The 12,934-nt window shown below is 31.9% G+C and overlaps 1 protein-coding gene across 6 annotated transcripts in view; it reads left to right on the forward strand.

The window, feature by feature from the left end:
- LOC118189526 (uncharacterized) overlaps window positions 1–12,934 on the forward strand; it is a 1,222,747-nt gene that overhangs the window by 132,114 nt on the left and 1,077,699 nt on the right. The window lies entirely within an intron of this gene.

The following is a 12,934-nucleotide window of genomic DNA, read 5'->3' on the forward strand; positions in this document are numbered from 1 at the left end:
TCATATTTTGTAACACTTCAATGAATTTTTTATTAAAAAAACTAAACGATTTCAAAGCGAGCAATGTCAGCACAATACGGGTGGGGGGAATAATAATTACCTCCAACGCGCAAGATTCTATATCGGAAATTCTAAATATATGCTCATTTTAAAATTACTTTGCGATACTGGTGTTGAACTGAATTTTATGGTTTCAGTACGTAGAACATGATATTTAATAAATAAAGGTAACACACAAAATGTTAAAAGACCGCCCCTTTGAACGTAATTTTAAATCTGAAACCTTTCAGATTTTTTTATTATTTTGCATATTTTATAATAATTCGAAATTTTATTATTAGAAAAAAACTTTGAGAAGTTTAATCAAAAATATGCAAATTACCGTTTTAAATAGATATTATTAACAAAGAATTAAAAAAAAATTCAAAGCCTTCCTTCTACTAATATCAAAATTAAAAATATTTAAACAGTTTTAAAAAACGCGAAAGCGAACTGAGAAAATTGCATTCGTATTGTTCTAGTTATATCGCTAAATGTGGAATATACTTGGAATATAATTCCAGAAGCATTTGTTCAAATTAGGATATGAATATGAAATTTTACTGGGTGAATTTTTTTATTAATGCTTAAGCAACATTTTGGCCGATTAAAAATACGACTTTGCAGATGTTATGAAAACCATCAACAAAACACCACAGGAAAATGCCAACTTAAAATAATTTCCTAGTTAAATATATTTTACCGCATATAAGTAAAAGAAAATCTAATTCTAGTCAGTATGTATGTTATTATATAGTAGGTTGACGAAACATCACATCAGTAAAAGTCGCCTTTCATAATTCCGGAAAACAGAAGAATTGCAATTAGATTAGCTAAGAGCCACAACTAGAAATTTATATAATTTTAAAAGTAGTAAAACAATCTTCGAATTCAAAGAAATATTTCAAGCAATTTTGAAGTGATATTTTCATAACTAATGTAGTTATTTAATATAAAAGTAAATATATTATTATTATTAGCCCAAAAGGCGTTAACTCAAAAGGGCTATTAATTTCATTTTGGCATTTTGCGTCCGATCACTATGAACACTTTTCAAATTGTTGCCACCAAATATTATCGCGCTATATTATATTTAAAGAAATTAAATAATGAAGAATCTGCATAAATGTATGTATGTTTCTCGCTTTGTGATAAAACAACGGTACCTAGAGCCATCTAATTTTGAATAACGCACGTCTTCACCCGAATATGGGCATCTGAAAGCCCAAATTTGAATCTGGAATTTATTTTATTATCTATCTATTTCGTATTTTGTGAAGCATTTATGAAATTTTGATTAAGAAACTCAACGGTTTCAAAGCGAGCAATGGCAACACTGTATGTGTGTGTGGGGGGGGGGAATCTCCAGCGTGCGAGACTGTGTATCGGAAATTCTAAACATATGCTTATTTAAATATTTTGTGATATTGCTGTTGAATTGAATTTTATAGTTTAAGTGCCAAGAACAAGGTATTTAATAAATTTAATAAATAAAGGTAACACACAAAACGTTAAAAAAAAAAAAAAAAAAAAAAGCCTTTTTTAGGCGTTATATTAAATCTGAAAGCTTTCCTACCATACACGCAGATTGTAAACTTTTGTACGATATCTTTTTCGTACTAGTATTCTCTTTCAGAGAGAGAAAAAGCATTTCCTTCTCATTTTTCCCCCCTTGATCATAATTGTTAACTGATTTTGATGGAAGTAAAATGAAAAAGAAAGGAAACGTAACATTATGTAAAAACATTTAATTGAAGACTAACGCAATGATTCAAAAAAAAAAAAAAAAAAAAAAAAAACATGCACAGTATTTTTTCTTAGCTCTAAAATACGAGTGAGGGATAGAGTACCTTGCCTAAAAACTCAAATTCTATAAAGGAAAATTATAAATTGTCAACTTAATAAGGAGTCTAATGCATAATAAATTAACAGAGCATTATGCGAAAATACTGCATTCTGATGTAAGCAAATTTCATAAAAAAAAAAAAAAAAAAAAATGTCAACTTTGCAGAATTTTCGAATAAAAATAGTAGCTTAGTTTTCCTATACAAGTAATAAGAGAACTAACATACGGAAATAAGAAAACAAAACCTAAATAATTAAATGAACTCCTGAATGCGAGTTGGATCATCAGATATATTTATTTTCTTCCAATGTAAGCTCGACTAAACTTATTCGTAGTGTCATTTAATAAGATTTGGGTTACATCATAAATGTAATGTGTTGCTAATGATTCTGTCTTTTATATGACCTCTGACAATCATACTTGCTCTAGAAGCATTTTCGCCGCGGTAGAAAGTCGCAGAAAGAGTGCGCAGGATGTACATGTTTAAAATTAGAATACTGTAATTTAAAAAAAAAATGAAATTGTTAAAAAGTAAGTGTATAGGAGCACAGTTTCTGTTCCAAGCTGGAAGGATAACCAACAAATAAACCGCAAGCCACAGTTGCGGGTATAATAATTCAAAATGTTGCGTTTATTCAAAAGCGTTTGTTTATAATCATGGTCGAGATAAAAAAAGAAATTAAATGAATGGTAAAAAGTATGAATTTTATTTAAAAATATGTAATGTTATGTACATTTCATGTACATGTAAATGTACATTTCTACATTTCTGGAGTTTACCATACTATAATTATTGTTAGCCCAAAAGGACTATTAATTTTTTTTTTTTGGCATTTTGTGTAGGTTCACTATAAAAGTCTGAATCACCTTTCAAATTGTTGCCACCAAATATTAGAGCCCTGCATTATATTTAAAGAAATCAAATAGTGAAGAATCTGCATGAATGTATATATGTTTCTCACTAGGTGCCATCGCTCGAAAACAATGGCACCTAGTGACATCAAATTTTGTATACCGTAGCCCTTCACACGAATATCGGCATCTGGAAGCCCAAATTTGGAATTTGTTTTATTATCTGTTTCATATTTTGTAAAACTTTAACGAATTTTTGATTAAAAACTCAACTATTTCAAAGCGAGCAATGGCAACACTGTACGGGGTAGGGGAACCACTATTATCTCCAGCGCGCGAGATTGTGTATCGTAAATTCTAAAGATATGCTTTTTTTTTAATTACTTTGTGATATTCCTGTTGAATTGAATTTTATGGTTTAAGAGCGAAGAACATGATATTTAATAAATAAAGTTAACACATGAAAAGTTTTAAAAACGCCTCTTTGGGCGTAATATAAATCCTGAAAGCTTTCAAATTTCTTTTTTAAAATTACTTTTTGAATTTTTTAAATTGTTTTTCACATTTAAATTTATGTTATTATTAGCATATGATATATGTTTTACCGTGAAAGACCGAAATTGGAGAATGTCGACTTTCACCGGAGAATATCAACATTCACCAAATACGTCGGTGAAAGACCGAATATTTCACTACATTCTTGTATATTCGGACCCTCACCGGTGTATGTCGACAATCACAGATATGTTCTGGTGAAAGTCGAAAAGAGAGGTCATAAAGTGCCATAATAGTTTAAGTTGTTGCAATAAATAAGATTTGAATCACGTAATTTAGTAAGATTTTATGACTGTTATTTTATTTTCTCATTTAGAACGTACTGTATAATTAAGTAAGTTTTTAACTTCTATTATTTTCCTTTCTCATTTTGAATGTATTGTGTGTTTTAGGTTCTCATGTTCTTATTTCAAGTCTCAAGTGCGTTTATTCGCGACTGGATTACGGAGAAGAAAATATAATATTGTTATATGTTCAACATTCACCATTAGTACATGGTGAATGTCTACATTCACCGGTGTAAGTCACAAATAATAGTATTTGGAAAATATTTCGGACATACACCAAGAGACTATGTGAATGTTGACATTCACCGGTGAAAGTCGACATTCTCCAGATTTCGGTGTTTCACCGTAACATATGCATATTTTATTTAATCTCTGAAGAACGTGGGCTGTTAGACAACCTTGCCTTCCTTTGGAAACTAATCTTTATTAACAAGCAATAATGAACTTGCACAGTGATATTATTCAGAATCAGTTGTTAGGTTCGGTTGAGTAAAAATACATAATGGATACTAGAAAGATTTATTTCTTTTGGAGTTTGTTTTTTGTTCATACTTAACGGTGGTGGATGTTTTAAAGACTAATTTTATTACCTTGAGGGTAATATTTTTCTTTCTTAATTGCCATTTGTGATTGAGTTATAGAAACAGTTTATTACTGATTTCATTTTATTAGTGTTACAGCCCAGGGTGGGCCATGGCCATCTGTGGAACCCTCTTTCATTTCGCTTTCCGTTTGGCAAGAGATTTCCAATTAGCAATTTTAATAATGTAAAAGTCACTATCGGTACAGTTTAGCTGTTGGAAGCCTGGTGTTTCCTCTGGCTCTTTTTCACATTAGTTTATGGTTAAAAGTTTTAACGTTATAGAGAAGAATTTATTTGGCGAATGTAACCAGAAACTTTCATTGAGTTAATTTTAATAAACTTGACAATATCTGTGTGTTTAAGAAATTTATATAACTCCGTGTGATATGTACATCATCATAAGCCGCCAGCGTATACAGCATCAGGCATCTTTTTAAGGCTTTTTCAGAAGCAACTATATAAGTTTCGTATACCTTAGTTTAGGTTCAAATTTTAGACCCCTACATAAATCTGCATCAGTCCGGGGACAGTCTAGTATAAAAATGGAAAAATGGTTTCGTAATTGTTTAATTGCAAAAATACAGTCATAAGAATAGCGATTGACAGCGATAGTATTTTTCTTAATTTCTGTATCAATATTGTTTAGTGAGTTAATAAAATAAATAAAACTAATCACTAATTCAAATCTATGTCTTGTTTAAAGCTTCTTTTGTAATCGAAATATATATTGTTGCGTGCGTACGGGTTCGTTACGAAATGAATGCACAAGTCCGATGAAAAATGAACAAAATTTATTATTATCACTACAAAAATGCTTAACTTTCCTCAAATTATCGTGCAGTATTACAATATCTCACAGTAGTTATCTTTTAACTACTCAAACGTTCAATAGAACTTAATTCAAAACAGCTGAAGAAAGCTAATCCGCGAATTCGCTACAATCAACAAGAGCAGTTTTCTAAACAAACTCTTAAAACAACAACAAACTAAGTAACTACAACGAACTTTATTTTATTTATTTCTGATTCACCTCAGGTATACAACTACTACTACAGTTTTGACCTGTACAATCTGTGCAGCCTATAAAGGCCATTCACGGTTTTTAGTACATTAAGGTGCTACTGCACCTCGTCCGGGGGCGTGACATTAGAACAAGGTGCAATCATTCCGTGGCGAAGTCAAGCTGAATATACGAAAATTGGGAAATTAGTACTTGGAAAACAAAATCATCCAGCATTCAAGTCCTTGCATGATGCATTCGGTCAGGATAGTAGCGTAAGGTTACTGAGATAGGGTGCGCAGTCCAGCAGGTAATCAGGAGTAGAACCACAGCAGTGGGCGTGGTGAGATCACAGAATACACAGTCCTTAACACATAGTAATTAATTCAGAGTCTCTAGCCTGCTTCCAGGCAAATAGCTAATTTTGGCAGTAACACAGTACTTGGTTAAATAAGGTTAGATAGAGCACGAAACACAACTTCATATGTACACTATTTACATATTTACATCACCACCGCGCATTATGGTGAATTGACCGAGGTCTCTTCACCACGCTGTCCACCGCAGGGTCATAATTACCGAGTTCTCTTAGTGTGTGCACTGGAGAATTATCCATTTTTTCGAAGAAGTTGTGCGCCTCCATGAGGATTTGTTCAGGAATGGGCTTTATTTTCAAGTCTGCAAGTATTTCGTAGTAGCAAGGGGTTTATTTTCAAGTCTGCAAGTATTTAGTCTGCATGTCTTTTCAAGTATTTCGAAACCTAAGTTTCAAGTCTGCATGAATGATGCTATTTCGTACAAACCAGGGCGCATTAGTGATGGCTCTCAAAATTTTGTTTTGAAGGACTTCTAGTTTTCTGCTATCCGTGTTATTGGCAATTGCCCACGCTGGGGCGGCGTAGAGCATAACTGGCCTAATCATAGTGAGACAGATCATGCGTTTAGCTTTTAAGCTCAATTTCGATTTCCTACCTATAACAGTATAAAGCTACAACAAACTGAGAGGTTTTCCTCCTTTTATAAGATTTTAAAATCGCGCGCGAGAATTTTCTAGTACTTTCTCGAAATCAAAAAGAGATATTTATTAAATGCTACATGCACGCGCTCTTGTATTTTCAATTTTCCGGCTTAGCATTCTTTTAATATTCGTCACGCGCTGCACTGCGCGGAAAATAAAACCATTTAATTTACAATTCAACTAACATAAGCTATTTAAATACCAAATCCGTAACAATATATTTTTGGTTTTATTGATATTCAAGTGCATTTTAGCTGCTGCTTTCTCCAAGGCATAAAAAAAACTTCTGATAGCATTCCCTTTGCACGTACAATTAATTATAACGTCATCATCGGCATAGGCCAGAATTTGAGTGATCTTTGATTTATTGAAGATAATCGTACACTTAAAGAAGAAACTTAATTTTTCGTATTCCTGTTTTGCCTTAGAACTTAGAAAAGAAACGAAAGAAAAAAAACTTAATTTAGAAAGAAAAGAAACTTAATTTTTCGTATTCCTGTTTGCCTTTTATACAAGTATCGTGTAATAATAACTGTTGATAAATCATTCACCAATATCCAAATTTTGCAATTTAATGTTCCACATTTTACAATAAAGAAAATTGAAGGAAATATCTAAAAATCTGAAAGCATTCAGATTTTATATTACGCCCGAAAGGTCGTCTTTTTTAACGTTTTGTGCGTTACCTTTATTTATTAAGTATCATGTTCTTCGCATTTAAACCACGTAAACTTCAATTCAACAGCAGTATCACAAAATATTTAAAAACAACTTATTTTTAGAATTTCCGATACACAGTCTCGCGCGCTGAGGATAATAATTTCCCCCCCCATACAATGTTGCCAAAGCTCGCTTTGAAATCTTCGACTTTGTTAATCAAAAATTCGTTAATGTTTTACAAAATTTGAAATAGATAATGAAACAAATTCGAAGTTCAAAATTCGGGCTTCCAAGTGCCCATGTTCGGTTGGAGGACTACGTTATTCAAAATTGGATGGCTCTAGGTACCGTTGTACCGTTGACCTCTCGGTACCGTTGGTGGCTCTAGGTACCGCGAGAAACATTCATGCAGATTCGTCATTATTTAGTTTAGTAAACTATAATACAGGGCGGTAATATTTGGTAGCAACAGTTTAGAAAAGGGAACCAACGCAGAAAGTCAAACGGCGCAAAATGCTGTTTTCAGACTAATAGCCCTTTGAGTCTAACGCCCCTTTGGGCTAGCAATGGTTTGCTAGAGTCTAGCATTTTTCGCGTTATGTGTTTTATATTAAATTAAAAGGATTACAGTGCGAAAACTTTCAATAAAAAAGTCGTACTATTATTTTTACGAAGCATTTTATCTTCAATGACAGAAATGCATTCCAAAATTTAAGGGGGGATATACAAAAAATAAGTTTCTCCCGTTTTTGTAGCTGCATGAAAACTAGAATTCTCCGCAGACATGATTTTGTCTGTAGCACCGAGAGAAAAATAATTAGAAGCAATGAACAGTTTCTGTTAATTCAATTTTCCGAAGGCCAAATATCAATTTTAGAAAAAATACCTAAAATTATGTACATCTGCTTAAGAAAGAAAAAATACATTAAATTAAAAAGTAATACAAAACTGCAATCCGAATTCGAGCAATTTTAAAGTAGTTAATTCCTCCTTCCTCTACCCCGCAACACGAAGGCATCCCTCCCTTAAGGCAGATAGCCCTCGAGTGCTTTGCCGTAATCTAATAAAACCAAACCAAACTACCCCGCAAATTCACTGTGAAAGATTAGGCGGGGAACAGTCCCTGGTAGTTAAATTCTTATTCACTGACAGAACGACCAAAACTCAACTAGATTTAAAATAATTACGTACGTATTATATTTACGTACATTATTTCGAAACCTAAGTTATTATTATTAACATATTTATTAGCGCAAAAGCGACGTTAGTTCGAAATGGGATATTAGTCTCAAAACGGCATTTTGCGTCGAAGCATTTAAATGCGTTGTATCACTTTTCAAATTGTTGCCACCAAATATTATCGCCCTGCATTATATTTAAAGAAATTAAATAATGAAGAATCTGCCTGAATGCATCTATGTTTCTCGCAGTGTGGAAAAACTACGGTACCTAGAGCCATTACATTTAGAATATCGTGGTCCTCCCTCCGAATATGGTCACCTGAAAGCCCAAATTTTGAATTTCGAATTTGCTTTATTGTGTATTTCATATTTTGTAAAAGTTTAACGAATTTTTGAATAATAAACTCGCCGATTTCAAAGCGAACAATGGCAACACTGTACGAAACAATCTGAATGGGATTTCTTTTATCTGAATGGGAATCTGTATCTGAATGGGATTTATCTCCAGCGCGAGAAGGTTGTGTACCAGAAATTCTAAAGATATGCTGTTTTTAAAAGTTTTCGCTCACATACTTTCGAAACGTATATGTAAACGGAAAGAACGTCGTAATCTGAGTTTTCAGTCTTTTTTTTTTTTTTTCCTTTTATTTTTCATGTTTTTCTGATTTGGGGTTTATTTCTGATGATGAACACTTTTGCACTTTTTGATAGCAAGTAAGATGATTATGTGGATTATGCTTCGTCATGTTCTTTTTGAACGCAAAGCTTTTCAGTGCTAGTATTGTCAGGTTCTTTTATTTATTTATTTATTTATTATTATTATTATTTTTTTTTAAATTTTCAGTTTAAAGTTCAAGTGTCTGTTCTTCTGTCTTAATCCAGAAGCGTAATTTCTTACAGCAGTCAACATAAATTTATCAGTTCTTTCAAATAAGCACTTTTACAAAACTGTCAAATGGATTAGCGTTTGTATCATTCCCTGTAGACATGTAGGTCTTGAAAAATGGGTTTTATTTAACTAAATTCATCATTTTCGCGAGAATTAATTTTATTCCCCGTCAACGTTTATGCTCGTTACGTTACCGAGTGTGGCTGCTAGACGTCGTGTGTTTGCGCAAAGTAATGATAAAAAATAAATAAATGCATAAAAAAGATTTCTGTCTAACGTTCGCCAAGAAAAACGAATTATGAGGGGTGAGCCTAGCAATATAATATCCTCCACCCCGTAAAAGATATTTAAAAAAAAAAAAAAAAAAAAAGAAACAATTTAGTACAACAAAAGCTTCGTCGTCTTTGTTAATTGTTTTAGTGTGAAAGAAATCACTAACGAATGGCTTTTGGAGCTTTGGATTTTTTTAAAGAGCTCTTTGTGTAGCATGATTTGCCAGTAGAGGAGTAGGATGAAAATAGAACATTCTCTTCTTTTTTTTTTTTTTTTTTGTATATGTGTATATATATATACATATATATATATATATATATCACATGTTTTCGTAGTGTATTGGAAAAAATATCTTTTCCGTAAATATCATAATTTTATAAATATATAATAAATCATTTGGTCATAGTGTAAATTTTTAATTTGGCTATAAAATATTATGCTTTTTAAAGTATTAACTCTAATAAACCTTTTTAAAATAATTATTTATAAAATGTAAAATCTTCCTCCATTACTTGTAATTTGTATTTGACCATTATTTGCAATCTATAATTTCTTACATAAAAATACTTTCCTGACAAAACAAAAATTTGCCGTAACTAAGTAAATTAATATTTAATTAATGCGTTACAAGTAATTATGGTTGTTAAATTAACTCAAGTAGTTTAAGTTAAATTTATTTGTTCTAAAACGAAACAAAAAGCCAAAGAAACCGCAAGTTTTAATTTTGTAATGTAATTAAAATAAAATAATTGTAAGTATTTAATTATGTAAAGAGCACATGACGGCTACTTATATGAGGAAGGGTACTTCGTGCAGATTAATTCATAAACATTACATGATCGAATTTAAAATCACATTGCTATTTTTTATTTTTTTAATTTATTAAGCCCCAAAAGAACGTCAGTCCTGAATGGGATATTAATTTCGAAACGGCGTTTTGCATCAAAGCACTGAAATGCGTTGCATCATTTTTCATATTGTTGCCACCAAATGTTATCACCCTGTGTTATATTTAAAGAAATTAAATTGTGAAGAATTTTCACGAATGTATGTATTTTCTTGTATTACCCAAACATGTGCACCTGGAACCCCGTATGTTAAATTTCGAATTTTTTTCATTATCTATTTCATATTTTTTAACACTTTAATGAATCTTTGATTAACAACTCAACGATATCAAAGCGAGTAGTGGTAATACTTACTGTACAGAATAAAACATTTTTATCTCCAGCGCGAGGAAGATTGTCTATCGGAAATTCTGAAGATGTGCTATATTTCAGTAGCTTGTGATTTTGCTGTCAAATCGAATTTTATGTCAGCTAAGCGCCAAGAATGTGATATTTAATAAAACGCTAAAATAATAAAAAGACAAAGAAAGTTTTGTAAAACCTTCTTAGTAAGAAAACTGAACATTGATTTGATTAACTGAAAAAAGACCTTCCCCCCCCAAAAAAAAAAAAATTAAAAATGTTTGCCAACTCTTAACGTAGCACCGGGAATTCTAAATGTACACTGCTGGGCTGCTTTTAAAAAATTTGTAATTTTGCTGTTGTGGCGTAAGTGCAAAGAAAATGACGCTTAATAAAGCTTTCAGATTTTATTTATTAGTTCAAAGAGGCCGTGGTCCAGAAGGGATTTTAATCTCGAAACGGCATTCTGCATTGAATCACTTAAATACGAAGCATCATTTTTCAAATTATTGCCACCAAATATTATCGCCCTGTATCGTTCCAATTTTAGTATATGTACTAGTACAACAAGCGTTATATTTAAAGAAAATAAACACTGAAGAATCTGTATAAATGTAGGTATGTTTCTCGCATTGTGGAAAACGACGGTACCTACGTATATCAAATTTTGAATAACATAATCCTTTACTCCAACATGGACATTTGGACCTTTATAGGCACCTGGACGCTTGAATTACGAATTTGTTTTATTATAGTTCGACCGCCTCATCCGCGACCATGAGCACAAACACGCATGCGCCATTCGGACGCAATTATTCTCAAAATAGGGTGGAAGGCATGGAGGTAGGAAGTAAGATGGAGTGGCCCTAAACAGGTTTCTCCCGTACCTTGCTCTGAAGCACCGGCGATCCCTACGTAGTGACCAAAAACATTGGGTCATTTACCAATTAAGTTCAATGGGTTTTGACGCGATCGGATGTAAATATTTTGTAATTACGTCGTAAATATACATATAAATGTATATATTTTCTTTTTCTACAACACCTCAGAGTCCTAAGTATAAGAAAACAACATATTTTTAAACAGCATTTCATTCTGAACGGAATTAAGTGCTATACTTTTCACAGAACAGTTTTCTCAGAATGGTTTAATTTGAATGAAATATTTTCGCAAGTTTTCGTTAATTACATTAGAAAAAAAAATTTAAGGTAATTCGATTTTATTCGGTTAAGATACAAAAATTAAGATCAAAGTTTATTGTATTATTAATATTAAAATTATGCATTATTTCTTTTCTATTTATAGAGCTTCTTCCTAAAATACTTTCATAAATATGACATGATTTTTTGGCTTCTGAGGCATCTTTTAAATCGAAAAATGTAAGTCAATTTATAATTAATGCTCTATTCGGTTCATTTTAAATTAGAGAATTATTAGAAATTAGCGAAATACTTTAAAAGTACTTAACTTTCTCTGAACATTTCTGAAAAGGAATAAAATAACGATTTTATTTTTAATTAACCCAAATAAGTAAAACGTGTAAGCCCAAAGTGATTATTTTTCAGATATATAAAATTAAAACGATGAGTTTAAAATAAGCAGCAGTAAAGCCTCTCCTCTAAAAAATTTTAAAAGGTACATGTTACAATAATATATGGATGTGAAAAAAAATTTATTTTATTTAAAACATTTCGGCATTTGGAACATAAAATAAAAGTAGCGAATACTCTATCAAGGGTATCGAAAGACGTATACAATTTTAAAGGTACCGTAAGGTATTTTTCATTTTTTAAGCATAACATTTTTGTTAAAAATCTATATTTCTGTACTTCAACAGCTTAGAATTTTATAAAACAAATTCATAATCAAAATTTCTGTTGTTAGTTATCGAAAAATAACCAAGATGTGATTTTTGCGTAAATGTCACTAAACTATGCAAGTCCATTACACTATGAATGTTTCTTTCATGCGAAAGTGTCCCTTTTTCGATTTGTATGGAACTGTCGTGTGTCGAAATACTATCAGAACACTGTCAAGCGAGCTTCTGAATGTAAACAAAGAACACCCCATCTGGTGACCGAAGCTTCTAAGCAGTGCTTCATTTCTAGTGCCGGTTGGCCTCCTTCCTTTCTTACCTCCATGGTGGAAGGATGGGGGCTTTCTTTCCCTTTAGCATAGTTCTTTCCGGAGAAGAGAAGACCTTTCACGTCGCAGCAAGTAATACCGCTCCTTTTGGACGACTCTATGTATTTTGGCAGAATGCCAACCAGAGTTGCGCTTGAGACAGTCGAACTATATCTATTTCATATTTTGTAAAACTTAACGAATTTTTTATTACAATCCCAAATATTTCAAAGCGAGCAATGGCAACATTGTACTTAAGGAAAATAACATTTTTATCTCCATCGCGCGAGATTGTCTATCAGAAATTCTGAAGATATGTCAGTTTTAAATATTTTGTGATATTGCTGTTGAATTGAATTTTATGTGTTCTAAGTGCGAAGAACAAGATATTCAATAAATAAAGGCAAGGCAGAAAACGTTTAAAAGACGCTCGTTTG

The sequence above is a fragment of the Stegodyphus dumicola genome, chromosome 5 (assembly GCF_044657685.1).
Source record: "Stegodyphus dumicola isolate Sdum_Otavi_A_Nest chromosome 5, ASM4465768v1".
Taxonomy (NCBI): Eukaryota; Metazoa; Arthropoda; class Arachnida; order Araneae; family Eresidae; genus Stegodyphus; species Stegodyphus dumicola.